The sequence below is a fragment of the Papio anubis genome, chromosome 1, assembly GCF_008728515.1.
Source record: "Papio anubis isolate 15944 chromosome 1, Panubis1.0, whole genome shotgun sequence".
Lineage (NCBI taxonomy): Eukaryota > Metazoa > Chordata > Mammalia > Primates > Cercopithecidae > Papio > Papio anubis.
In genome coordinates this window covers 119890607-119918596 of record NC_044976.1, presented here as the reverse complement: position 1 = coordinate 119918596, position 27990 = coordinate 119890607, and the positions used below count along the sequence as shown (strand labels likewise).

The window sequence follows — 27990 nt, the reverse complement described above, 5'->3', positions numbered from 1 at the left end:
CATGTTGCTATTCCCCAGCTCGTTCCTAAAAATATAGATTGGAGAATTCAGCAATGCACTTAACCGTATGTGAAAAGAACCGATTTTCTGTGTAATCCTAAACTTTCTAGTTTGCGCATTAAAAGCCATTATTTGAAGAAGAGAGCACAGGCTCCAGCTGGCAGTCAAAGGGGTCCTTGGCATCACAGGCTAAGAACCTACTTCTTTGGGAGAGAGCAGGGGCGGGGAAGGGAGGGGAAGGAGATAGAGGCAGGCGTCACTTCCTCGGCTGGCTCCCGCAGCGGGTTGGTCGGCTGAGTTGGCGGAGGGTGGGGCGGAAGAGCAGACGGGACCGGGAAGGGCGCTGTCGGTGACATCACGGATAGGGCAATTCCTATGTAGATGAGGCAGCTCAGGGGCCGCTACTTCGCCAAGAAGGATTTCTCCTGCTTTGGGAGCAAGTCCAGGACCGCCGGTTGGACGTGAGAGTCCCATCTGTGTGTCAGGGCTAGGAGGACTCGGAGTGGCATGGGCCGGGGCGGGGGCGACGTTTGGAGTGCGGGGGACAAGGCGACCGTGGTAGAAAGGGTGAGGCGTATGGAGCTGTGGCAGGGCGGAGGTGGGTGAACTCCATACTTACCTGGCAGGGAGATACCTGGCGATCACGAAGGTGGTTTTCCCCAGGGTTAGGCTTATCCATTGCACCCGGATAAAGACTTCTGCGATTTCCCAAATGTGGGAAAACTCTGACGTGCTAATTTTGTGGTAGTGGGGACTGCGTTCGCGCTTTCCCCTGGTCTCTGTAGTCCTAAAAGCAGGTTGTATGCGAAGGTCTACCTTTTGCTTTTATTGGTGTATAATCTCGGTGGTGTCGTGTTATTCTTATAACCAAATAGAAGGGAGATACGAAGTGATAATAAGTCTGCGTCGTTCCAGCCGGAAGAGAAATAAGAAGCATCAGCCTGTTCCTGTTTGACAATGATGTTCCTGTTTAACACAAGCTGAGTAGCTCGAAGGCCGCACATCTTTCTTTCTGCATGAGGCTACTTATTGTAGAGATTGGTCCCATGGCTTCCAGCGTCTTGCATTCTCACGCTGTGTAAAAATCTCGTGTTTTCCCCTAGCCCCCAGTCACCTTTTACACAGACTCTGCTTCTAACCGCAGCCCCCACAGGAGTTTATAGGATTTCTGTGCTAGCGGGGAATGTGTTCTCACCTCATAGAGCCAGGTACAAACTACGCAGACGGGCACTGTTCCTTGGGATGAAAGCAGGGCCTTTGGGGCTCTTAGTGTCCCCGTTGGGTTGTATACATAACACGCTTACTTTGTGGAGTGGAACAGGTCTGCCGGCGCCCAGGTGCCCTAACGCACCATCCTGAGGCCCCTGCGGTCAGAACCCCAGTCTCACCTGTCTTTATGAACAGCAGCCATGATCCTCTGAAATACAAGGCAGGAAGTTTATGAGGAGCCGGGTCCACTATCTCCTGCCGCTTACATGTCTAGTCTTCTTCAGACCCTGCCCAAGTGACAGCTTCTTGTTTGATGTCTCGCCTAATATCCTACGCCCATTGCCAGGCAACTTCTAACAGCACCCCGACCCATCCTTCCCAACCCCAAGCCGCCTCTTCCTATCTCTGGCGCCAGTGTCCTCCCCCGTCCCTCTTTCTTCAAGCCCTCGCTTATCACCTTCATGGACAGAAAATACTTAGTTTTCTTCAACCCAAGCGCTTTTGCACCTGACACCATGAGTACCCTGGCAATTCGGACGCTTCTTAATACTCCCTTCTCAAATGGCACTGTAAATTATCTCCTTTAACTCCCAGAAGCTATCTAATTGGTTTGTCCTGCATTACATGATCACGCAGAATTCCACAGAAGAAAATCCCAGGCCTAGTGATGGCGGTTCTGGGCATTTTGCCAGCCTCTCCCAGGTTGTGTTTTCTGACCCCACCCACTTGATCTGCAATGTCCTGGTCAGCCAGAAACTACCTGGCCCAAACGAAAAGGCAAGGAGGACCACGGCAGGAAGGCCTATGGTGTCCTCTGTTGGCTACCCTGGGATCAAGACGACAGATCCGCTTGTCCCAGCTCTCTGCCATCCCCGGGACCGGTGTGGTGACAGAAATCCGGCCCTAAGAAAACCGGTGGCAAGAACTCACAGGACACCCGCAAGTGTTCTGGACACTGCAGTGGAAGCCGTGACAGTCTCACGGACTGATCTAGTTTTGAGGAAGACGAGCCATTTTACTTCTAACCCTAGCAGCGAGACATTGCCTTGCTCAAATATAAAAATATATGAACCAAGACCTAAAACAACTTTTCATTATGCTACTGATGAGCAAAAGGGTTTTTTAGAATATGGCGAAATGTCCTTGTTTTCGGGACCGCATCACTAACGTGATGCTGGGATTCCTGGATCCAAGAGTGCTTTGAGCCAGCAGCCCACCAATCCAGTGCGTGGCTGAGAACTGCTTGGATATTGGCTTCCAGGCGATCAGAAATACCGAGGTTCTGACAAAGACGTGAGCTTCTGTCTGCTCAAAGGCCTTCTTCCTGTCCTGGCGCCAAGCCACTTGCCTCTGTTTGATCTGGGCCACGCCCTTCACTTGCTAGGCTTCAAGTGGAAAGTTACAGGAAAATAATGTGCAATTAGAATTATTGCACAGATTACAGGAGATAGTCTAATAGTACAGCTAGCATCGTGGTGTGGCTTATGTTAAGGATTTGTTGATAGAAACAATATCCCAGGATAAAGTTTTTTCCCCCAATTATGAAATATAATAAAGAAAATTGTGTAGACCTCTGCTTCAGGCCTCAACTTTTTGAAAACATTTGAATGAATTTTTGCACTTGTGAAGGTGACATCCTACAAAATAAGTTAATACTAAAGAATGACTAATGGAATTACAAAACATACACATTCACGACAAGAACTTGTTCCTAGCAGCTTTGTTTACACAGTCCCCAAATCCGAAACGGGTTCATATGCATCAAGAGGTGAATGGACCTATTTTCAGATATATTCATCCAATGGAAGATGGGACAAATCATGGAAACATGAAATAGCATGGGGTGAATCTCAAAACCTCATGCCGAAAGGATGGGAAAAAGAGTGCATTCTGTATGGCACCATCAGGCTGAATTTCTAGAACAGGTGAAACTAACCCACATAGTGACAGAAACCACATCATTGATTGCTGAGTCAGAGAGTAGAGGGGACTGACTGCAAAGGGCACAAGAGGACCTTGAGTATTGCATGTCATCAAATTTGAAATGTGATGCATTGTACCATATTCAACCAATGCCTTAATCAATTTGATTGTAAAAAGTAATAAGAAAACCACTGCAGTTGGGTGTGTGACTCATGCCTTATCCTAGCACTCTGGGAGGCTGAGGCATGATCACCTGAGGTCAGAGTTTGAACCAGTGGGCCGTAAAATGGTGAAACCTCATCTCTACTAAACACACACACACACACACACACACACACACACACAAATTAGCTGGGTGTGGTGGTGGGGTGCCTGTAATCCCAGCTACTCGGGAGGCTGAGGCAGGAGAATGTCTTGAACCTGGGAGGTGGGGGTTGCAGTGAGCCAAGCTCATGCCACTACACTCCAGGTCTGGGTGACAGAGTGAGTGATGCCACACTAAAAATAAATAAAAATACAATAAAATAAAATAAAATAAATAAAATAAAATAAACAAAAACAAAAACAAAACAACTAAAAAGAAAAGAAAAGGGCCGGCACATGGCTCAAGCCTGTAATCTCAACACTTGGGGAGGCCTAGGGCGACTTGATACCAAGCAATACGATCAAGACTATCCTGGCCAGTGCATAGTGAAATCCCAACTCTACTGTGTAACACTAAAATTAGTTGGGTATAGTATGCACCTGTAGTCCCAGAAGCTACTGGGGAGGTTGAGGCAGGAGAATTGCTTGAACCTGGGAGGCGGAGGTTGCAGTGAGCCGAGATCATGCCACTGCACTTCAGCCTGGGTGTGACAGAGCAAGACTCCATCTCAAAAAAACAAGTACAGAAACAAAAACACTGTAAATCATAAATGCCTTTACTTAGTTTCAAGGGGAGTTTCTTAGAAGATTCCTTTTAGAAAAGTGTCTCTCGAATGTGATTGAAAGTTCCGAATTCCCTTTGTTTCGTCTTTTGTCTTCAGTTAAATTCATGACCATTAAATGGAATATTTGTAAAATAAAAGCACAGTCTAAATTAATTTTTACAAAAGATATATGTATATGTGGAGATTATATATATATATATATAATATATAACTCCCATATATATATAGCTTTTATTGTTCTATTTTTTCTTTTGTGGGGGCTGGGGACAGTCTAGCTAAAATATACATTCTTCTATCTGTGATATACCAGAAGAATGACTCGATCAGTGTTGCCCCATCGTTAACAAAAGTTATTTCAGCAGATCAGCCTTACGATTCACTTTTCTGCATTGGTGGTATGGTCTATGCTAAGCAGTTGCATAATTTTGTTTTTAAAAAAGTAAGTTATAACTTTAAAATTGTTTGGAAGAAAAATATGTACATATGTGAACAGTACTTAATTCGATGATGGGAATATGGATGACTGGTTATCTTTTTTTTCTTTCTGAATCTTTTATATTTTTAAATGGAAAACTCAGTGGACCTTGGAAGTGAAAGAACAGATTAGATTTGGAAGGGTGTGGGGCAGGTGAGAGGAAAAATGTAAAGGGAAGGACAACCCAGTTCTGGCAGGACCCTGTTTGCTGAAGGTTCTTGAGGAGCAGTTGTTGGGATAAGAAGGAAATGGGGAGGCAGGAAAATCATTGAAATATTTAGGACAGTGTATTGCCTGTCTCGCATCATTCCTCCTCCTTGTGTTTCTTCAAAGACACACAGACTTAGCATTTCTTTTCAAGCTTGTTTACCATTTGTGTTTCTCTCTTTATTAGTGTAACTGCCCGGTAGGTTTATCTTGCTGGTTGCCCGTAGAAAAGCCAATGAGCTGGAGAACAGCAGGCTTTCTACACAGAGAAAGAATTTTAATAAAAGCAGAGGCAGCTGAGGGACCTTCAGGACAGGGTTTATTATTACCCAATCTGCCTCCCCAAATTCAGAGAGACTAGGGTTTTGTTGTTGTTGTTGTTGTTTTTCGGATAGTCTGGCAGGCAGGCTAGGGAATGGGCAGCTGATTGGTTGGTTTGGGGAATGAAATCACAGTGTCAGAGCTTGTTTACTGCACTCAGTCAGTCCCTGGGTGAGGGCCACAGGACCAGATGAGCCAGTTTACCGGTCTGGGTGTGCCAGCAAGTCCATCATAAGACAGGGTCTGAAAAATACCTTGAACACCCTGTCAAATCTTAGGTTTGATACCAATAATGTTATATAAAGGCACAGTTGGGGAACTTAGGAATCATGAGGCTTCTGGCTGCATGGCTCCTGAGCCATAATTTCCAATCTCGTGCCTAATTTGTTAGCTTTGCTAAGGAGGTCTGATCCCCAAGATAGGAAGGGGTTTGTCTCGGGAATGGGCAATCATCTCTGTTTCAGACTTAGACTTGGAACTAAACTCCTCTCATAGTTAGCCTGGCCTATGCCCAGGAATAGACAAGGGCAGCTGAGAGGTTAGAAGTAAGATGTAGTCAGTTAGGTCAGATTTCTTTCACAGTCATAGTTTTCCCATGTCAGGTTTTTCTCACTGTCATAATTTTTGCAAGGGTGATTTCGTTAGGAGCAGTATAAACACAGTGGTTCTGAGAATGTCTTCTGGAGCCAGGCTGCCTTCACTTCAAATTCCTGCTTTCAAATCCTCCTTTGCTGGCTGAGTGACTCTGGGCAGGTCACTTAACGTCTTTGTGCATCTCAGTTTTCTCATATGGAAGATGAAGGTGACGGTGTGACCTCTGCCTGAGGTAAGGACTAAATGAGTAAACATATGCACATCATCAACTGTGTGTGACATGTGGCACTTTGTGATTGATTCAGGCACGGTTGATGATGTGCATATGTTACTCATGTGCATGTTAGCTCTTGTATTTTGCCTGCAGCACTGCACAAAGAGCAGATGTGATGAAAACCGGTTGCACGGAAGTTATAGCCGTGATACTTTGCTGTGGCCGTGCACCCTCCCAGGGAGACTGCAGCAATCCTCTCACCAGCAGTAACCTCCTGGGCTGGGAGATCCCAGGAAGGCCCCTCAATCTCCAGCAGGTTTGACCCTCAAGGAGCTTCAGGGAAGGAGCTAGAGAAGTATTTCTATCTGGGAGGAACTGGGAGTTTATTAGCTCATCTGTTCAGCTTATACACAGGGGAATAATGATTCAATTTCTTGCTTCAAATCTGCCCCAATAAAATGTTTATAGTTTTATAATGAAATACATTTGTACATGTAAGGGAGGAAATATGACTCTTCCTCACCCAGCCTAGGTTCACTGCTGAGAGACCCTTACAGCAAAACACAGACCAACAAGAGAAGAGCATGTGTACTTATTGAATGTAAGATTTACATGACCGGAGCGCCTTCCAAAGAAAATGAAAGCCCATGGAAACAGCTAAACCTCAGGTTTTGTTTTGTTTTGTTTTGTCTTGTTTTTGTTTTTTTTAACAGTAGTTTTATTGAAGAATGGATAGTCATGGAGAAGTATGATAAGACAATAAAAGTATGATCTAACAGTAACCAACTGGGGAAAATGTAGCCAGGCCTCTGTGTTCAGGCTCTTCTGTGTCCCTGTGTCTTCACACTCCAGGAATCACCTTTCCTCTGGGTACAGAGAGGGCACCTCTCACATAAGGGTTTTATAATTGACTTCAGGGAAGAAGGGGAGGGGGAGGTGACAGTGACCTTCCTGCTTCTGTTGTTTACTCAAATTCCTTTAGCATAAAATATTCAATACGCTAAGATGTTATATTTTGGAGTAGCATGTCCTGAACCCCATCATGCTCATGCAACAAAACCCAGTCATTGAAGAGCAATGACTACAAAATTTTTTTTTTTTTTTTTAGACGGAGTCTCGCTCTGTGGCCCAGGCTGGAGTGCAGTGGCCAGATCTCAGCTCACTGCAAGCTCCGCCTCCCGGGTTTACGCCATTCTCCTGCCTCAGCCTCCCGAGTAGCTGGGATTACAGGCGCCCGCCACCTCGCCTGGCTAGTTTTTTGTATTTTTTTAGTAGAGACGGGGTTTCACCGTGTTAGCCAGGATGGTCTCGATCTCCTGACCTCGTGATCCGCTCGTCTGGGCCTCCCAAAGTGCTGGGATTACAGGCTTGAGCCACTGCGCCCGGCCGACTACAAAATATTTAAATTCAAAATACAAATGATGGAAATGGGGTGGCTCATGCCTGTAATCCCAGCAGGGAGGTGCAGGGAGGCCCAGGCAGGCGGATCACTTGAGTTCTGGAGTTCCAGACCTGCCTGGCCAAAATGTCAAAACCCCATCTCTACTAAAAATACAAAAATTAGCCCAGCACGTGGTGCACACCTGTTGTCCAGCTACTTTCAGGGGGTGGGGAATGGGTGGGCTGAGGGTCAACTGAAACAATATTTACAAATGATTTTTTTTTTTTCCTATAAGGCTATCAAGTGAAACAGTGGAAGTGGAGAAGGAACAAAGAAACCTGTAACTGGTTGTGATCACTTCTTTGTAAACAGGAATGAATTTTTTATGCACTATACTCTGTTATCACATTTCCGTATGCTGCAAAGCTGGTGGTGAACAGCAGAGCCCTGGTCCCTTCCTACACTTAACTCTAGGGATAACAAATTTTAATGCATGCAGCCTACCTCTGCATAACTATTGTTACTCTTTGACTGTCCAATTTTCCATCCCAGGCCCTACAGTCCAGCCTGCAAGAGGAAAGGGAATTTGTGTTTCCTTACCTGCCAGTCCACTCCAAGGAGCCAAGAAGGCGTCCTCTCACCCCCCACTCCCGGCTCGTCCTCCAAACTGAGCCCCTCAAAGACTGCGGTGTTTTTTAGTCCTTCCTAAGTGCTCTCAGCCCCAAAATATGAAAATGAGAGCGATGGTCCTGAGTGCCTGGAGCGACATCTTAGTTAGTTCCCAAGGCCGACCCATCAGGAACCTCATCCCAAGTGCTCTGAAGAGCAGGAGAGAACATTTTTAACTCTGGTAGTGTCCTAAGGCGTCTTCTCCTTGGGGCAGGGTTCTGACGGGACGAGAGGGAGCCCCACCGTCAGAGACTCGCCTCTCAGAGCTGCTCAAGCTCCTCCTCTTCCCCGTGGTCCTGCGGGAGCTCGGCTGGGGCGGCGGAGGATCGGAGGATCTAAAACACGGCATTACCGTCCTAATTAAACAGAAAGGTTCCACCGAGACTCGAACTCGGATCGCTGGATTCAGAGTCCAGAGTGCTTACCATTACACCATGGAACCTCACGATACATATTAGCTAAAGGTATCTGCATTCCTAATAAGTAGCAATAGTTCCCACCCACCCATGTCACTCCACTTGAGGAAGGTGGAGGAGCAGGAAGGAGCCATCCTTCTTGCTTTCTCTCCGCTCTCTCCTTTGATCGACTTCTATCATTTCATTTGCACCCCGGAAAATGAGGCAAAAATACGCTGTGGGTTTAGGGCCAGAGAAGAGCCCCTGAAGCCTTGTTCATAGAGTTTCCTATGCTGAGGTGAAATTTCTTCCTCTTTATTTCTCTCTCTCTTTCTCTCTTTCTTTCTTTCTCTCTCTTCTTTTCCTTCCTTCCTTCCTTCTCCCTCCCTTCCTCCCTTCTTTTCCTTCCTTCCCTCCCTCCCTCCTTTCTCTTTCTTTCTTTTTTTCTCTTTCTCTTTCTCTTTCTTTCTTTTTTCTCTTTCTCTTTCCTTCCTTCCTTCCTTTTCTTTCTTTCTCTTTCCTTCCTTCCTTCCTTCCTTCCTTCCTTCCTTCCTTCCTTCCTTCCTTCCTTCCTTCCTTCCTTCCTTCTTTGCATTGAGACAGAGTCTCCTTCTGTTACTCAGGCTGGAGTGCAGTGCAGTGGCAGTGGGCCATCTCCCCTCACTGCAACCTCCATCTGCCCGGTTCAAGTGATTGTAATCTCCAGTAGCTGCGATTACAAGCGTGGGCCACCATACCTGATTAAATTTTGTAAATTTAGTAGAGATGAGGTTTTGCCATGTTGGCCAGGCTGGTCTTGAACTCTTGACCTCAAGTGATTTGCCCACCTTGGCCTCCCAAAGTGCTGGGATTACAGGTGTGAGCCACCACACCCAGACCAGAGATGAAATTTCTGCAAAATTTCTGTTATTTTCTTTTTGCTTTCCCTCTTTTCTGTTTGCCCAAGGAGGCCAGATCAGGACATGGGACTTCCTGGGCGCCTTGCCTCCTTCCTCCCTGTAGTATATAACAGAAGACAGCAATCAAATGAGATTGGGAAGCAGTGAATCCTTCATTGTCTTGTTCATATACTTCTATGTTTGTTTGTTTGTTTGGTTTTAATACAATTTTCTCACCCGAAATGGAAATTTCTTGGATTTAAAATAAATGCACTTCGCCAGGTTTTATATTTCTATAAAACACTCAAACCAGGCCATACTCACCTGCTATAACTCAAAATCAATCATATACTGTCAAGGTCAGGAGGCAGGGCCCTAACATTTAAGCACAGTGTGTTTTCTCAGAATTGGCCAAGTTGATGCCATTCCAATTTCTCAATATCTCAAAACCCATTAATTGCGATCTTTAAAAGTGTACATGTATTGTTACTGAAAGGCCAGGTGTTTGGTCTAGGCCGTGCTGCTCAGCTCACAGAAAGCTAATCATTCAGACGTTGAGTATTGCCAAGGAAGAAGGCATTAAATGGGTGCTGCAGCTGAGGAGACAGGAGATCAGTCTCAAATTAATCTCCCTGATCAACTGAAGTGAGGGGTTTATTTAGCAGGGAAGAAATGTAACTGTGGGTGGGAAAAGAGGAACTAGGGAAGGGTGAGGAAGCATTCATGATGAGTGAGGGGGCTGACATCTTATTGTCTGGAGGCTGTGATCTGCTAAGTTTCAGGTCTAAGATGCTTTTTGAGAGGCCTGAGGGTCCTTTCCTGAGAAAGGAACTCAGGTAAAACAAATGTAAGTTTCAAGCTTTAAGACCAGAAGGGTCCATTTCTACGTCTATACAAAAACACTGTCTGTGGGACTATTGCATCAATTTGAGTCCCTACTTTCTATTTCTCATTTCCTCAATCATGGGGAATCTGGTCATTCATCTTTCTGGCTGCATCATGTAGAGAAGGGGCATCCTGAGCAGCTTCACACCATGGTTGACCGCATGGCCATCCAGGAATCAAACTTTCACCCAGGAAGGAAAGCAAATACTGTAGTTTCTCCTGAAACAGAATCTTCCTTTCTCCAGTTCTCCACTTCCACTAAAGACAAAACACAGCAGGACCAACCTACCTGCAAAAGAAGCTTCAGTCCCATATACTTAGCCTGATTACCCACAGTGCAGCAAGAATCATTGTTCATATAGGCTCTCCTAAAGAGGCTTTGCTGGAACATGTCACAATGCCATTTCAGGCAAAGCCCTGGGAAAATTACCAATTCCTCCACCTGTGTCAGGTTATAAAAGAAAACAGAATCTTATTGAATTATGCAAACAAACACATTGTCATGAGTTAAGAATATTCAGTTTACAAATTCTAGAGAAATTCCGCAGAGAGAAAAGTATGCCTCAAATTCTGTTTAGAAGACTATTCTACTCAATTGTTGCAGGCTATAAATAGCTCAAAAGAAAAAAAGTTCTCCAGACTCTGAAGAATAAACAATGTTTCAAACAAACAAACAAACAAAGGCCATAAAAACTTATTTCGGTCCTCCATTAGTTTAATCCATGCAATCATCTCCTGCTCTGCTTCATACAGGGCTAGCAATCTCTATGAACACATCAGCCTTTCTATTAGTGCCTTGGAGATTTTCTTTTTAGTTCAATGGCATGATCTCCAAAGTTATCTGAAACCTGCATCCAAGAATCCTTTTCATGGACTTCTCCAAAAAACCAAGGCCTGGACTGTAACTGATTATAAGTCACTTTTTGAGAAGAATCAAAGCAAACAACAATTGTGGATGACAAAAGCCTTAAGACAGCTATAGTTATAGACAACAGTTGACAAGGGAATTTGGTTGCTTCTGTGGCACACAATTTAATATAATAATCGTAATTATTACTGACAGCATATCAGAACTCTAGGAATCTCATACAATCCTGGAACACACATTAACAACACATCTGTGTCAACAGAACCCAAAGGAAGTGAAACACCACTTCAGATTTGACAATGCTTCTTGCATAATTCTAGCATAACAAATAAGCCTAAGAAGCCTAATATATCTATCTTGGACTTCAAGAACCTAATATCCAAAAAGTTAATTTGAGGTCCAAAAGGCTTAATATGGAAATTTTACTCTTAGAAAGTTTGCCAAATATCCAAGTTTTGAGAGACTTGATATCACAAAATAGGATCACAGGTCACCTTAAAATAGTCAATCATTTAGCCAAAAGGTAAGCAAAAATATTTTATCTATTATTAATATTACACAAACATTTTGATCAAAAGAAAAAACTAAATTTTACCTTTGTGTGGTGTATTAAAATGTTAAAGATAATTTTAATAAAACCTTATACACAAATTTAATTATAATCAGTTTAACCATAAGGTAAGAGTTTCAAAAATCTTTCATGACCTTTTATACTTTTCTTTGAAAAAGCAGATGAATGCTCTAGAAAACCCTGTTATTCCAATACACAGGCCCAGTTGCTGGCCTCACATCAGTGTGCTTCTGAGCGTAATGTCTAATTTACAGAAAATCTCTGAATTTGAGAGGCCAGGGTGGGTGGGTCGCTTGAACTCAGGAGTTTGAGACTAGCCTGGGCAATATGGTGAAACATTGTGTCTACCAAAAATGTAAAAAAGAAAAAAAAAAAAAGGAAGAAAGTAAAAAGGAAGGAAGGAAGGAAAGAGAGAAAAGAAAAGAGAAAAGAAAAGAGAAAGAAAAGAAAGTCTCTATACTAAACTTATCCCTCAAACTCCGGCCTTACAATTCTCATGTGCCCACCTCTTCTGTCTAGAAGAAGAGGGGGCATGAGGTGGAAAAGGGGGCAGGTGGGATTGTTGGGCCTAGAGTGATTAAATGGTTTCAACTTCTGGTTCCGTTTCTCATGAAAGAAGTTCATTTTGATTGTCATCTTCCCCAGGGTCTGAAGATGAGGCATTGATTGGTGTCAATATTCAAGATTTAGCAGGAGTAGGTGTCTTTTTCAGACCCAGGAGTCAAAGCCCTGTAAGCTAATAGCACAAGGATTAGTTAATAGGACATTTGTACTGCAGAAACTTCTATTTCTCTCTAACATGTCACCAATAAAAACACTGTGATTTGGTGTCCAGTAGTTACTGCCTGCAGAACTTCGAACCACTGTATTAAAGTGGTTAGGATACTCTTTGCATGTAACTAGTTGCCAGCATTCTAATGACAGAACTGCGTTTGAAAGCATCAAAAATGTGACAGAACCTATGCCAAACTTTTCAAAGTAAGACAATTAAATTTTCTCTCCATCATTTAACAAAATGTTAACTGCAAATATCACTTTTGGAAATTCAGTATGAGTATAAATAATCTTTTATTTAAATACTATACAACAAAACAAGAACAAAGTGAGAATAAACACACAGTCATTTCTTTTAGGCTATTTTATGTATTTATTTATTTTGAGACAGAATCTCCCTCTGTCACCCAGCTTGGGGTACAGTCGCAGGATCTCAACTGACTGCAACCTTCACCTTCGAGTCCCATTTTCAAGGGATTCTCCTGCCTCAGCCTCCTAAGTAACTGGAATTACAGGTGTGCACCACCAAGCCCAGCTGATTTTTGTGTTTTCAGTAAAGACAGGGTTTCATCATGTTGGCCAGGCTTCTGGCCTTGAACTCCTGGCCTTCAGTGATCTGCCCACCTCGGCCTCTCAAAGTGCTGGTATTACAGGAATGAGCCAGAACATCCAGCCTGCTTTTCAGCTATTTTAAAAGAGCATAATCACATATTTCCAAGATTGGTTTCTAGGTAGAGTACTGATTACTGATTAGGTTGCTTTCACCATTAAAATCTTCAAACCAGTGCAACAATTGTGCATGCTTTGTTTTCAAGTACACATACGAAGTTCCAACAGTGATACAAGGCTTAGGATCAAAAATCACTAGGAATTCTCACAACCTGTTTTTATTACCACTTCATCCAAGTGAAAGTCACTTAATTTTAATAATGGTAAACATAACTAAAGGAGGTTGAGAGAAATCCAATCAATATAATATCCTTAAGGACAAGGCCAATCTTTCCTGAACGTGGAAAATTTGTACCCACATCACAGTTTTTCCTCATTAAAGGAAAGGGTCTGCAACCAACTCAAATGACTGACTGAAACCAACTCATATTACTGATTGCATTGAATGTGTACCAAACCTCAGACCATAGGTGCCTGAGTCCTAGTGTTCCTGTGACATCCCCTTGGGGTAGTGGAACTCTACCTTTCAATGATGGGAAGTCTTGGGCAAGAGCAAGTCTCCTCCCCTTGTCCAATATAGACAGATTTTGTGTCTAACCCTACCTCAGCAGTTGGCCTGTCACTGGGGCCAACGGTTGGACAGGTTCCTAGCTCCAACATCAGTAGTAGATGCCTTTTGGTTTATGTGAGAGAAGCAACCAGGTTTTGTGCCTGTACTCTGGTGGTGGTCGATCATGCGATCATGACTTCTATGCCTACACCACTGTGGCAAGCTTGAGAAATTCTCTTTCCCTGCTACATATGTCTTATCAGCACTAAGGACGTGGGAGGAAAGACACAGCAAATGGGCAAAAACATGCTATGTGTCTGGGACTCTCAGAGATTCTAAGCTTTTACAGTAGTTCACACTTGGCCTTTAAGAAATGATGAAAACTCCAGTGATTTTTCTCCAACCAACATTTATGGCTGCCATCTTTTCCTTCCATTATCTGTCAAAGATGAACTGTTTCATGTGTTTGTTCTTTTATAGCGGGGTGTCTCATGCTTTGGACTTCAGCTGATTCAGGGGCCTTGCAACTTCAGCTCTCTGGTGGGATCAAAACACATGATTTTACAGACCATACAGCTTTTTCTTGTCATTAGAGTGGGAACAACTGTCTCTTGCAGCTTTCTACATCTTAAACAACTGTTGAATCACATGTCTGTTTTATAAAATCCTTATCTTTTCCTCTATTTCTGGACAAATTTCCCTTCAGGATACCACACAAATTCTTTTAGCCAATCACTTCTTTTGAGGCTCTAAGGTAGACATAGTGAGTACCTTGACGATCCCTGCAAATGAGCCTGTTCATTAGGTGCTCACAGGAAATCTGGGACCAGACCAGTATTGAAACACGCAACTGTCACCCACAGCTCTAGTTGAATTTTTGTCATGAGGCTCTTTCTCCTCAATCAACATACTAGTCTTAGAACAAGTTTGATTTTGGGACTATCTTAAAATAGGCTTCCTGAGCAGCTACTAAGATTTGCTGGGGCTCCAGTTTCTGGTCAAATGTGAGCCAGCAGAGTAAAGACAACATTCTTTACCCAGAAGAAGGCAACAGTACATGGATACACCACATTTTTCATCAACCTGAGAATAATTATCTCAATGAATATTTAAATTAGTGATTGAAATACTTGTTTCCTCAAGTGTGTGATGCTAAAAATTGGAAAAGTTGCCTTGGTTGTCTAAATGATCGTGTGCTCAGATTGAATTTGAGGGTACACAAGGTGCAGCCTCCATTGGAAAAGATTCTAAGAACTGGGTGTGGGTAGAGGATGCAATTATGGAACTTGGTATATCTTTCCCCCTTCTTTTCTTTCTTCCCGTTTTGACTGGTCTTGTAATGCTAGGCCCAGGCATCAATATACATACAATTAAAAAAGGCAATATCAGTGCAAAAGACACAATATCGGCCAGGCGCAGTGGCTCACACCTGTAATCCCAGCACTTTGGGAGGCCGAGACGGGCGGATCACGAGGTCAGGAGATCGAGACCATCCTGGCTAACATGGTGAAATCCTGTCTCTACTAAAAATACAAAAAAAAAATTAGCCGGGCGTGGTGGCGGGCTCCTGTAGTCCCAGCTACATGGGAGGCTGAGGCAGGAGAATGCCGTAAACCTGGGGGGCAGAGCTTGCAGTAAGCCGAGATCGCGCCACTGCACTCCAGCCTGGGCGACAGAGCGAGACTCCGTCTCAAAAAAAAAAGACACAATATCTATACAATGAAATTAGATGGTGTCTATTGTTAAAGGTACTTTAACTTCACATCATGTAGCCCAATAAGGTGAATGCTGCCCACCTACCAAGGGTGTTAGTCAGCTCAGGATGCCATAGAAAGATACTGAAGATTGGTTGATTTAACTACAGACTTTTATTTTCTCAATATTCTGGAGGCCAAAAGTCCAAGATCGATGTGCTAGCAGAGTTGGTTTCTGAGGAGGCCTCTCTTCCTGGCTTGCAGAAGGCCACTTTCTTGCTTTGTGTTCCCACAGCCTTTCCTCTGTGCCTATGTGGAGAAAAAGAGAGATTCTTTGATGCCCTTCCTCTTCTTATATGGACACCATTCTGACCAGATTAGGGCCCCACTTGTATGGCCTAATTAACCTTAATTACCTCCATATCTCTAAATATAGTCAAGTTGGGGGTTAAGCTTTCAACATATGAATTCAGGGGAAAACAATTCATTTATAAAACCAAGCAATAGGGACAATCCTATGATTTTTTTTTTTTTTTTTTTTTTGACGGAGTTTAGTTCTCGTTGCCCAGGCTGGAGAGCAGTGGCATGATCTAGGCTCACCGCAACCTCCGCCTCCTGGATTCAAGCAACACTCCTGCCTCAGCCTCCCAAGTAGTTGGGATTACAGGTGTGTGCCACCATGCCTGGCTAATTTTTTATTTTTAGTAGAGATGGGGTTTCTCCATGTTGGTCAGGCTGGTCTTGAACCCTGACCTCAAGTGATCTGCCCGCCTCAGCCTCCCAAAGTGCTAGGATGAGCCACTATGTCCAACATGAGCCACTATGCCCAGCGATCCTACAATTCTTTACCTATTAAATCCTGTGACATTTGCCTGGTGGTGGGGCCAGGAAGAAGTTGTTGGTAAGGCTGCTATTATTGCTAATTCTATGATTAGGAAAGCACACTTGAGCTGAAGTGCCTGGCTTATGGGAAAGAATGCAGGTCAAACAGGTAAGAAATAAAAATAGGGGGAAATGGTAGCAAACAGAGGCAGTGCTCTTATATGAGTCATGTAGCCAGGAAGGATTAAAATTGTGCAATTTCATGGAAATCCTACTGTCTTTTTCAGGACAATGGCTTTACAAGTTTTATAAACTCGGGGGAAAGGATGGTGTGGATTAAGGACCACACCTGATTGCTCATCTTAATGTGAATTCTTGACTAAACAGCTATAGGGTGTGAAGGAAAGATCAGCAGTCCAAGAAAACTCAAAGATTTTTGGACTGAGCATATGGAAGGATGCAGTTTCCATCCACAGAAGTGAGAAAATAGCATGTGTGGCAGGTTGTAGGAGGAAAAACAGAGATCAGTTCAGGACCCCAAAACCTTGCTTGAAAGAGTTTTCCATTCGCCCTGTCCCCATTTCTACATCCCCTTGAGATTTTTGTGAGGCTGAATGCAGAGTTGCTTGGCTACTTCTCTCCCTGGGCACCAGTCCTCTCATCCTCCCAACAGCATCTTCCATGGCCCTGGCTCTGATGACCATCTCCCAACAAGATGTCATCCTGCAAAGGTGATCTGAGCCATAGCTAGGGCAAGGCCATCCACTCCTTGACTTGTGTGGCTTTGGTGGGCCCCAGGAGTACTTCACTGCTTCTCAGAGTAGTAGGTCTTTTGTATGGAACTCTTCAGAGGAAAACGGGGAGGAAACAGCCTGAGGGGTGGAAAGGGAGGACTGTACCAGGGATCCTAGGAAAGCTGAGCCTAGGCTCTCAATGCAAAGAACATTTACCACCTGAAAAGTTCTACTTAGTTGCTATTGTTAGTTTAGAATCTCATCAATGAAAATGGTATAGAAATTTGTTTTCTTCCTGGTTATATGTGCGCCTACATAATATCCTTAATTTTGCCTCTTGGCTCACAAGCCTACAACACTTCCTATCTCCCTGGCCCTTTACGGAAAAAGTTTGCCGAACTCCACAGACAACAATGCCCCACGCTTTACAGCAAAAGACACCCAGGAGTCTCTTTTACTAATTTTCATTTGTTGGACATTTTTCCTGGTCACCATAGGTTTCCTTTCTTGACTTGTAATGACTAGTCTCTGGTTGACTGTCATTTGCAATGACACAATATATACTGGGACCTCAAAGCAGAAAAAACATAGAAGAAAACCTAGGAAATATAATTCTCAACATCAGCTGTGGCAAAGAATTTATGGCCAAGTCCACAAAAACAATTGTAGCAAAAACAAAAATTCACAAGTAGGACCTAATTCAATGAAAGAACTTCTGCACAGCAAAAGAAACCATCAACAGAGTCAATAAACCAGCTACAGAATGGGAGAAAATACTCACAAACTGTGGATCTGACAAAGGTCTAATGTCCAGCTTCGCTGAGGAAAAGAGTAGATGAAAACGGGGTGAAACTGGATAATCGCGGGGCTTTCCTCTTCAGAGTGTCCTCCCCAGGCCTCCAGAGCTAACGACTGCCATGGCCTCCCCACCACGCTGCTTCAAGAGAAGCATTAAAAAGAAACCCTTGGACAGAAGATTTGCCTGGTGGAGTGTAAAACAAACAGGGGTGATAGAAATGAGTTTTGGGGACGTGCTGCTCTCCACTCGGGGCCCATCCTTCATTTTGCAGAGACCACCAAAGATTGGGCCTTCCTGGACATGAAGGTCCGAGACCCCTCTCCGCAGCTCTCCTCATCGGCACGCGGGTTCCTCCCCACACGCCTCCCCTTTCCCTGGGTTCCAGTTCCCCATCACTGCGTGTGTCCGCCCAACCCCACTGCTTCTCTCCTTTCGGGAATGTCATTTCTTGAGCCGCACTCCGTCGCGAGATGTGGCCCACTGGTCTATCCAAGGTCCAGGCAGAGAATCAGTGACCAGCTGACTCTTTGTACTGCAGGGATCCAGCAGCAGAGACGATAAAAGTCGTGCCGGTTTTAGAGTCAAATACGTAGAAACGCAGAGACCAACCAGACCCACAGGCTGCTTCAAGGAGAGTCTCTGCAAATCTCTGCTTAGATAAATTCCGCTCTGGGGCCAGGCTCACATCTGTAATCCCAACACTTTGGGAGGCCGAGGCTGGTGGATCATGTGAGGTCAGTAGTTCAAGATCAGCCTAGCCAACATGGTGAAACCCTGTCTCTACTGAAAATACAAAAATTACCAGGTAATGGTGGCACGTGCCTCTAATCCCAGCTACTTGGGAGGCTGAGGCGTGAGAAACGCTCGAGCCCGGAAGGTGGAGGTTGCAGTGGGCCAGGATCATGCAACTGCACTCCAATCTGGGCGACAGACTGAGACTCTGTCTCAAACAAACAAACAAAAATAAATAAATAAAAGAAAAAGAAATTCCACTACGGAAAGAACCCGAGGACTATACCGTGGTTCCCTCACCCCCCGCTCCTTTTTTTTTTCCTTTATTAGCGCGGCACAGTAAGTAAATGTAAAAACCACAGGGCACAAAGACAGGACACTGAATTTGCCGGAAATGGAATCCAGGTCTCCCATGTGGGAGGCGAGAATCCTACCACTGAACCGCCAATGCCTCCTGACCTCGAGCTCTGCAGCCTTGGAAACAGTTAAGACACAGACTTCGGGAAAGGAGTCAAGATTTTCACCATGTTCTCTTTGCAAGATGTGACTTACAAAAGAGACACCCAGAGCAAAGGCTCACAGTGGAGATTTGCATCAGGCAACACCACAAAGTTATGGCTTCACATTAAAAGAGTTGACTTGAAAAAGCCTTATTCTGAGTAGGCTCTGTGCAACTGGATAACAAACCTCTGTAGGAAAACATCAGAAATTCACCCAACTTTTTGTCTCTGGTGCTGTATCCAGTGTGAGCCTGTGGAAAGTTCTTGCCTTGCTTGTTGATGTCTTCTCTTTCCTCCCCATTGCTTGGTGCCTCTCAAGCCTCCCAACCTTGACATAAACATCAGTACTTTCCTCAAAAAAGGCCTTCAGAACCCAGGAACTCGAGTTTGAAAAGCTGAACTCCTGGGACTCTGCCTGGGATACTCCAGAAGACCAGGGTGATAACTGAACTTCCCTCCTCCTACACCTCTTTTGAGTTCCTGGAAAACGCCATGGATCAGATCTTGCTTTTAACTTCTTATGCCTTACAGAGACCTAAACAAGAGGGAAGAAATGGACATTTCATGCCAAGATTTCTTCCCTTCACCTCGCCCTGGTCAGCCACCCAAGGAGGCTAGTTCAGGGAAAAACAGTTCCATTTGACTCTAGGTAGATGCTAGGATATTATTCCTCTAGCTAGCACAAAGTGTTTTTTTGCTGTTTACTTTTGTCGGATATTCATGTTTTCACTCTCATTCTTTTGTTTATAATGAGCGTGGTACAGATTTGCACCACTCTTTTTGCTGCTGTTGTTTTCTTGACTTTCAAAATTTTTTTATTTCCAACTTTTACTAAGTTCAGGGGTACATGGGCAGGATGTGCAGGTTTGCCTCATAGGTAAACCTGTGCCATGGTGGTTTGCTGCACAGATCATTCCATCACCCAGGTACTAAGCCCAGCATCCATTAGCTACTCTTCCTGATGCTCTCCCTCCTCCCAACCCCCACCCTCCAACAGGCTACCGTGTGTGTTGTCCTTGCCCCTCAACCCCATGTATCCATGCGTGCTCATTTTCAGCTCCCACATATGAGTGAGAACACATGGTGTTTGGTTTTCTGTTTCTGCGTTAGCTTGCTAAAGATAATGTGCACTGCTTTTGACCTGGTGTGGTGGTTCACATCTGTAATCTCAGCACTTTGGGAGGTCCAGGTGGGTGGATCACGAGGTCAGGAGTTCGAGACCAGCCTGGCCAATATGAAACCCCATATCTACTAAAAATAAAAAAATTAGCTGGCCATGGTGGCGCGCAACCTATAGTCCCAGCTACTCGGGAGGCTGAGGCAGAAGAATCCCTTGAACCTGGGAGGTAGAGGTTGCAGTGAGCCGAGATTGAGCCACTGCACTCCAGCCTGGGAACAGAGCAAGACTCCATCTCAAAATAATAACATTAATAATAATAATAATAATGTGCACTGCTTTGAATATTTAATCCTTTTCTGCCATTAAAACATTAGAGCCGGCATTTCCTTTTCTATCCAATCTGAGATACTTAAATGCATTATCACGAGCAGTAATTAGTGTTATGTTGGAGATGATGGGCATAGTTAGTCTCATTCCCACCATCTCATTGTATGATTTCTGTGTTTTTGCTTTATTTATAAAATCTCTTCCTGCCTTTCTTAACTAGGCTGTTCTGTTTGGGTAAGTTTTTTGTTTTCCTGTAGTGTTTTTGAAATTCCATATCCCGGATTAGTCAATATATTCTGTTAGATCTCAGGTGCACAGGAAGAAGGTAATCATGTGCCTTAGCTCAGGGCACATTATGGTAGCTGCTCTCAGCAAGGCCCTTACTGTCTTTCCTTCTTTTATCTGTTCATCCCACTCCCATTCCCCTGTCCACTTTCAGACACACGTTCTGAGAAGTTTAGTATATGCTCTTTTATCCTGCACTGTCTCTGCGTATTTTAATAAAGGGATATCTTTGGAGAATATACATTTTTCTTTGGAGGTTAGGGATGTTAAAACAACTTTAAAGTGTGAATTGGTTTCTAAAAACCCATTCTATCCTCTTTACTCCATTCTGTGTACTATCTTCTCAACTTTTCTATTCTAATAGAAAAGTTTGTGTATAGGCCAGGTGCGCTGGCTAATGCCTGTAATCTCAGCACTTCGGTAGGCTGAGGTGGGCAGATCATGAGGTCAGGAGTTCGAGACCAGCCTGGCCAACATGGTGAAACCTCGTCTCTACAAAAAATACAAAAATTAGCCAGGCATGGTGGCGCACTCCTGTAATCCCAAGTACTCAGGAGGCTGAGGCAGGAGAATTGCTTGAACCCGGGAGGCGCAGGTTGCAGTGAGTGGAGAGCCTGCAATTGCACTCCAGCCTGGGTGACAAAGTGAGACTCTGTCTCAAGAAAAGAAAAAAAATAAAATAAAAAGAGAGAGAGAGACAGAGAGAAAGAATAGTGCCACCATTCTAAAATACTGTCTGATAGTTTCTAATACAGTTAAAAATACACCTACTTCATGACCCAGCCATTACATTACTATGTTTATACTCAACAGAAATGAAGGCACAGGTCCATAAAAAGGCCCATAGTAGAATATTTGTAAACACCTTATTCACAATAGCCAAAACTAGAAATATCCCAATTGTCCATCAACTGTAGTATATTCACATGTTGGAATAACACTCATCAATAACACCAAAGAGCTGACATACATGCCATAAAATGGAAGCATCTCATACCATTGTTGCATTAAAAAAACAAACAAACAGAAAAACAAAACAAAAAAAACAGGTAAAATCAGTATGGTTCTTTATGTGATTTCTACAAGAAGCAAAAGGAAATCACGGAGACAGAAGTCAGAATGGTGGTTGCCTAAATGGGGATGGGGTGAGGATTGACTGGAAAGGGACTCTAACGACTTCTTGGTCTGTTGAAAATGTCCCATAACTTGACCTAGGTGATGGTTTCTTTCGTCAAAATGCACTGGGCTGCATACTTAAGACTGGTGCACTTTGGTCTATGCGGATTATACTTCAGTCATTTACTGAGAGCAAAAAAATAATAAATAAATAAAAATAAAATTTAAAATTGGGGTTGGAGAAAGTAATGAACTTTAGATTTTATTGTATTCTTTAGGTTTTATTTAAAATAGCCAGTTGGAGTGCGAAGTCTCGTCTTCTCTTGTCCATTTCTGATTTGGCCTGAAAAAGGTCCCACGGATTTTTGAAATATCTGAGCCAGAAAAATGGGTGCGGCCACACCATGTCAACAGTAGAAGATTCCAATAAGGCTGACTGAGAGGGGGCACCTCTCCTTTTGGGTGTTGTACTTGCTCAGAGAGGAGGCAAAAGTCTTTCCGGATAACCGGACCCTTAGGCGTGCAGGGTAGGAGTTCCTTCTATTCGCGACACCACGGAGAGTTCCAAAGTCACAGGAAAGTTGTGACCTCTCTAGCCACAGGTCAAGGCGCAGCCTAGGCTCAGGTTGGAGGCGAAAGGGAAAGAAGAGCGCTACACCCTAGAATGGACGTTGCCATGACTTGGATCGGAGCCCAGGCTGCTGCGGCCACAGCGTAGCGCACTAACCACAATATGATCACCGCGAGCCACAGGAGCTGCTTCGGTTTTGGAGACCTAAGGGTCCGCGTAGATTTCGTTCTTTTTTGGTGTCTCCGTTTTTCCTCCCTTTCTTCCCCATTCTGCTACAATAAAAAAACACTTCTCATCTCTCTCTTGTGCAGTCCTTACCGCTGCACAAAGCTACTGCGAAGTTTCGTCTCCCTGGTCCAGGCCTCTACCGACTTCCTTGCCCTCCTCCTCGCCATTCCCTGTTGGATTCACCCCTTTCCCGGCTCCGGCCTCCTGCCCCAGACACGCACCCAAAAACAACGCAGCTGAGCCCCCGTAGCTCACTGGCTCAGAGTGGCAAGAGAGGCCGTGGGAGGCCTCGCCCCTTGCACGCCCCCACAGAATGCGGAGAAACCAATCGGAATAAATGCTTTTTAAAAAGAACTTACTTCCCCTTCGTGACGAGCCTCGGCAACATGTTGAAATCTTGTCTCTGCAAAAAATACAAAAATTAGCCCGGCGTGGTGGCGCGCGCCCGTCGTCTCAGCTACTTGGGGGCTCAGGCAAGAAGATCACTTGGCCCCGGGAGGTCGAGGCTGCATTGAGCCTTGTTTGCACCACGGCACTCCAGCCTGAGCGACCAAGTGAGACCCTGTCGCAAACAAACAAGCAAACAAACAAAAAACGTCCCCACAGAAAAATAGTTCATGATTTACATTCTCAGGACTCTTCAAAGGACTAAAAGCTGAAGGCGACGATGGATTCATTCCACAAGTCCTAGTCGCCCTGGTGAGTGGCAGGCCCTGCTCCCCGCGAGGGGACCAGGAGAGACTCTCACCACCATCCCTGCCCTGGTGGAGCCCCCCTGCGGACACAGGATCCGAAGACGGCAGCGAAAGCTCCGCAGTGGCCCCGAAAGTGACTGGGCAGTGTGGGCACAGGCTCCCTTACTGGGTGAAGGGGGCGCAAAGGACACAAAGAGCCATCCTGGGAGCCCACCGGGCGTTCGGCTTCCCGTGGGCCCCCAGGCGGCTCGGGCCGGGTCGCAGACGGGGCGTTTCCGGGGGCTTCTGAAGCAGGGGAGGGGCAGGGCTGTGGAAGGCCATTTGCCTGTCCTTCTGGCTCCAGAATCTCCCAACCCGCGGGTGTGCAACGTGATCAGCGCGACTCACCGCTCTAATCTCTCCGGTTTTCCGTCCTGCCGGGCAGGCCCTCAGGACAGAAGGGATGGGGAGAGTTTGGTGAGTGTGCCCTGCATATAGCGCCTGGTAGAATCAGTAGTAGCGGTCTCTGTGGCACAATCAGCGCGTTTGGCTGTTAACAGAAAGGCTGGTGGTCTGAGCCCAACCGGGGACTCCTGGCTTTGTTGTTGTTGTTACTGTTGATATACAATCAACTCCAGCCTAATCCGGAGAAACACACGTCCTCTTCCCCACCTTCTTAGGTCTGAGGCTTGGCAAGGGCCATGGTGCCTTGTACCTGTCAAACTCAGGAATCCCAGAGACTTCAGACAGGAACTCACTTCTAGTGCGATAAAAATGTTCTTTGCTCTAATGGAAGGCTTCAGGGGGTAAAATGCCTCGAGTTTTTCATGTTTAATAGAAGGAGACCTATTACAGTAGTATCCTATCCCCAGGATGTGCCTGGGTTTACTGATTGCTCTATCAATAATGTGACCAGTGGCATCAGTCATCCTCATGGTGATCCTCGCCATTGTTTGTGAATATGCATTTCTTCTTCTATTTGTGCATGATTTAACCCTTTTCAAGATGTTATTGAAATGAGGTGGGTTTCATGACTTTAGGATTACAAATGATGCTGCAGTCTCCACTATTCTTGTACAAATATCTTTGGTCACTCGTGCAGATATTTCTATAGTGTAGAGAACAGGATGTGCCAGTTTTACATTACAGCATTTATGTAATGCTTCTTATTTGAGTACATTCTGCAAATTTATCTTCCATAGGAGCAGTAGCAAATCATATTCCAATGTGTTTCCCAATTCTATCAATGTCCCTTTTGTCATTTACTTGCCGGCACAACAAACTTTCTACACATCAATGTATGATATTCCACTGAGGGGAGGGGCATCCTCTTGGCTTAACTCAGGGGGTGCACAACCGAAGGACATGGTGGACATTACACATAGATATTCTGTGGCATAGGATGAGCTGCTAAACTTCTAGGATGTTTTAAAGTCCTCCAACATCTGTAATTGTTTTCTGTGACCAACTAACGTGGGTCTGGAGAAGATGGGCCACAGTGACCTCTTTGACAGCTTTCTGTCAAGTCGCTTATCCAAGGGGAGCAAAATCACAAAGTTCCCAGATGATTTTTTTCTTCTCCCCTTTCCTCTTTTCTTCATAAATCTTGGTTTTGCTTTTATTTGACCAAACGAATCTAATTCCTGTTCTCCTTCCTATTCGATGGTAAATGAACATGCAAATAGCTATCCCCTTATTTTTCTTTGATAGATTTCTGCAGCGGTTATGTCCATAAAAATTAGCCCATTTGAGATCCATCATTGGAGCCAACAGAACCCTGCACCCAACAGGCACCTTGTGCAGACCTGGACCCTTAGGGCTATTGGCTCATGTTCCTTTGGTTCTTCTATCAAACATCATAAGTAGAAACTGAGCTCTTTGGCTTTTACCCACTACTATGGCTATAGTACATTTTCTCTCTCCCATCTCTCTCATTTTTGTATCATGATTTTTTGACATCAGTGGCACCAGTGTGGGTTTCTGGTTTTGATGTTATCGAGTGAACTTCTGGGATCGTTTTATGACTATATAACAGTCGGTATTAAATTCTTCTATTGGTGAAGATTTGTGTTGTTCCCAGTTTTTCCTTAGTATAAATATGAGGTTAATAAGAACATTTTTGGTAGAAGCCTTGTTGGATATATTGTTCATTTAATGGTGGTAATCAATAAAAGTAAGTGTGCTTCCTTTTTAGGTAGGCTTAACACAGTGAGAAACTACCATTTATTAGAAAAGCTGTTGTGCTAAATGTCATCCAACTAACATCACACAGCAATATCATACACACTCTGTATGAGGAAGTGGGAGAGGCAATGTCTTTCAAAATCAGTTTTTCTGTGGTTCCTTTCATTTTGTTGTGAACCCTTCATGGCATCTTTGAAGGTGGCTGTGGTCACACCAAGTGTCACCACCAGCCTATTCAAGTCCCGCTGCAGAGCCATGGAGTGATATACCAGGGCAGACCAGCCCAGTCTCAGGCTCATAAACACCAGGCAGGAATAGATGCCTATGAAATGAGAAGGGTCAGATGATTCCTCACTCTCTTGCCATGTCTGTGCCTCTCTTTGCAGGTGCCATGTCGCTAAAATCAATTGCTTGCACTTATTTTGTCAAAGATAAAGTCAGGCATTAGTCAAAGCTGTGAAAACAGATTTTATTCAGTAACTACTGACCAAAGCAGAAGGGGCTGAACTCCATTGCATTTGTGGAGAGCCGATGGCATTCTAATTGGAGAGTGAGGCAGGGGAGAGGGCAGGGGTCAGGGCACAAGTGAAATATTACAAAATATTGGTCACTGTAAGCTTCTGCCTCATCAGGACAGCTGTATCTGCCAGCTGGCAATATTAGACATTAGGATTCTAACCTCCCACAGAGACCGGGAGACAGAGATTCAGTCCTTCCTGAGGACGACACCTCAAAGGAATGGCTTTCAAATCCTGTGGAAAGACACACTGGAGTCCCTAGGAGATACACACATTTCTCAAAGGGATGGAGGAAGGATTCCCTTCTTAGTAAGTGTTATAAGAAAGAACCTACCATCATCAGCAGATATTGGCCAGAATTAAAGTAAGTTCCCCTGGCAGCCTTGAGCTTTCTTAGGTAGGCTTTGTCATGGGAGCCTAGGGTCATCCATGGGACATGGTCATATGCTATTAGAAGCCATGATAGAGTCTGATCATCTCTTAGCGCAGAGGTTTAAACTGAGTGTTTGTTTGCTGAGTTTGGTGGTTCTCACTTTCCATCCCCCCATTCCATGGCCAGGATTTTACTGGACTCTGATAGATGGACAAGGCCACGGGCCATTTTCAGTGACGTTCAAGCAACCCAGGCATATCTATTGAGATCTGAATGAAAATAAAGGAAACCATGAGATTGAGAGTGGGCCCCACAATAGGTATGCATTACCAATATTCAGGAGATAAACAAAAATATTTCTAGACTTTGTCAAGATGAAAAGTGACTTATGCAGCCAGGATGAAATTCAAACCTACATTAGCAAAGTATACAGCTTATTGACATTATGTGTAAGGAAGCCATGGCAAAATGACAATCCACAAGTGGCAATGGTAGGTACGGGTAGGGAGAGACTCCATAGGTCAAAATTATCCTCACGTTAAATGAAACTCCTACATGTTGCTACAGTAAGGGAACGGAAGCCAATGTTATGCTGGAATATATTAATTGTCATGGGATAAACAGGCAGGACATGATGCTACATTTGTTAATCACTTCTATTGAGAGTATTTGTGAAAGTTAATTTTTGTGTCAATTTGACTGGGCCAGGGAGTGCCCAGATATTTGGTTAGACGTGATTTCTCACTGTGTCTCTGAGGGTGTTTCTGGAAGAGATTGACATTTGAATCAGTAAACTGAGTGAAGCAGATTGCCCTCCTGAGTGTAAGTGGGCCTCATCCAACCCATGGATGGCTTGAATAGGATGAAGGGTTAAGAAAGAAGTTTTTCTGCTCCACTGTCTTTGAGCTGGGACGTCAGTCTTCTGCCTTAAGCCTTGGACTTGGTCTTGAACTATATTTGACTCTCCTAGGTCTAGAGCTTACTCAGAGTAGAACTTGGGCTTCTCTGCTTCTCTCTCTGTGTGTGTGTGTGTGTGCGTGCGTGTGTGTGTGTGTATCCTACTCATTTTCTTTCTCTGGAGATCTAAGACTAATATAGTATTATAGGCCAGTTCCCAGTTTTTGTCTTTATTCTTTTGAAAGGTGTAAAATAAATAAATAAAATAAAACCCTGGAGGGTTCTCAAAGAAGAACAGTAAGGATTACTAGAAGTTTTAATTTTTTAGGAAAAGCACTAAGAACAGCTTTTGTTAAAACTGTCTTCAAGAAAATTATGGGTATTGGGAAAAATATTTTTGCCTTAATGTTTTAAAGCAAAGGCATGATTAGTCAAGGAGAAATATACTTAGGTTTTTAAAGGTAATTGTTATGTTTTAATAATTCACATACAATCTTAGGAACTCAGGAGAAAAAGAGAGGTCCCTTGTACCCTTTACTCAGTTTCCTCCAATGGTAACGTCTTGGTAATATTTCCAAAATGGTAATATTTGCAAATATAGCAGATGTATTGCAAATGCCACAGTACCAGGAAGTTGACATTGATACAAGCAAGGTACAGAACATTTCCATCAACACCAGGATTCATCATGTTGCCTTTTTATAGCCGTGACCCTGTCTCTTCAGTGCTGCTCCTCCTTCCCTCTTTAACCCCTGGCAACTTCTAATCTATTCCCCATTGATATAATTTATTCTTTTCAAGAATGTTGCATAAATGGAATCCTACATGTCACCTTTGGGATTACCCTTTGTCCACTCAACAGAATTCTGTGGAGATTCATCCAGGTTATTGTGGGTGTCAATAG

General features: G+C 44.1%; 2 non-coding genes and 1 pseudogene across 3 annotated transcripts; 2 read left to right on the top strand and 1 right to left on the bottom strand.

The window, feature by feature from the left end:
- The first annotated feature begins 381 nt into the window (after positions 1-381).
- Positions 382-27990, top strand: LOC116274882 (annotated as a pseudogene). Its single transcript, XR_004183695.1, has 3 exons — positions 382-461; positions 8137-8294; positions 23075-27990. The product of XR_004183695.1 is annotated as an uncharacterized LOC116274882 (transcript).
- Positions 612-774, top strand: LOC116271836. Its single transcript, XR_004180596.1, has one exon. It is a non-coding gene; the product is annotated as a U1 spliceosomal RNA (small nuclear RNA).
- Positions 8293-8364, bottom strand: TRNAQ-CUG. Its single transcript has one exon. It is a non-coding gene; the product is annotated as a tRNA-Gln (tRNA).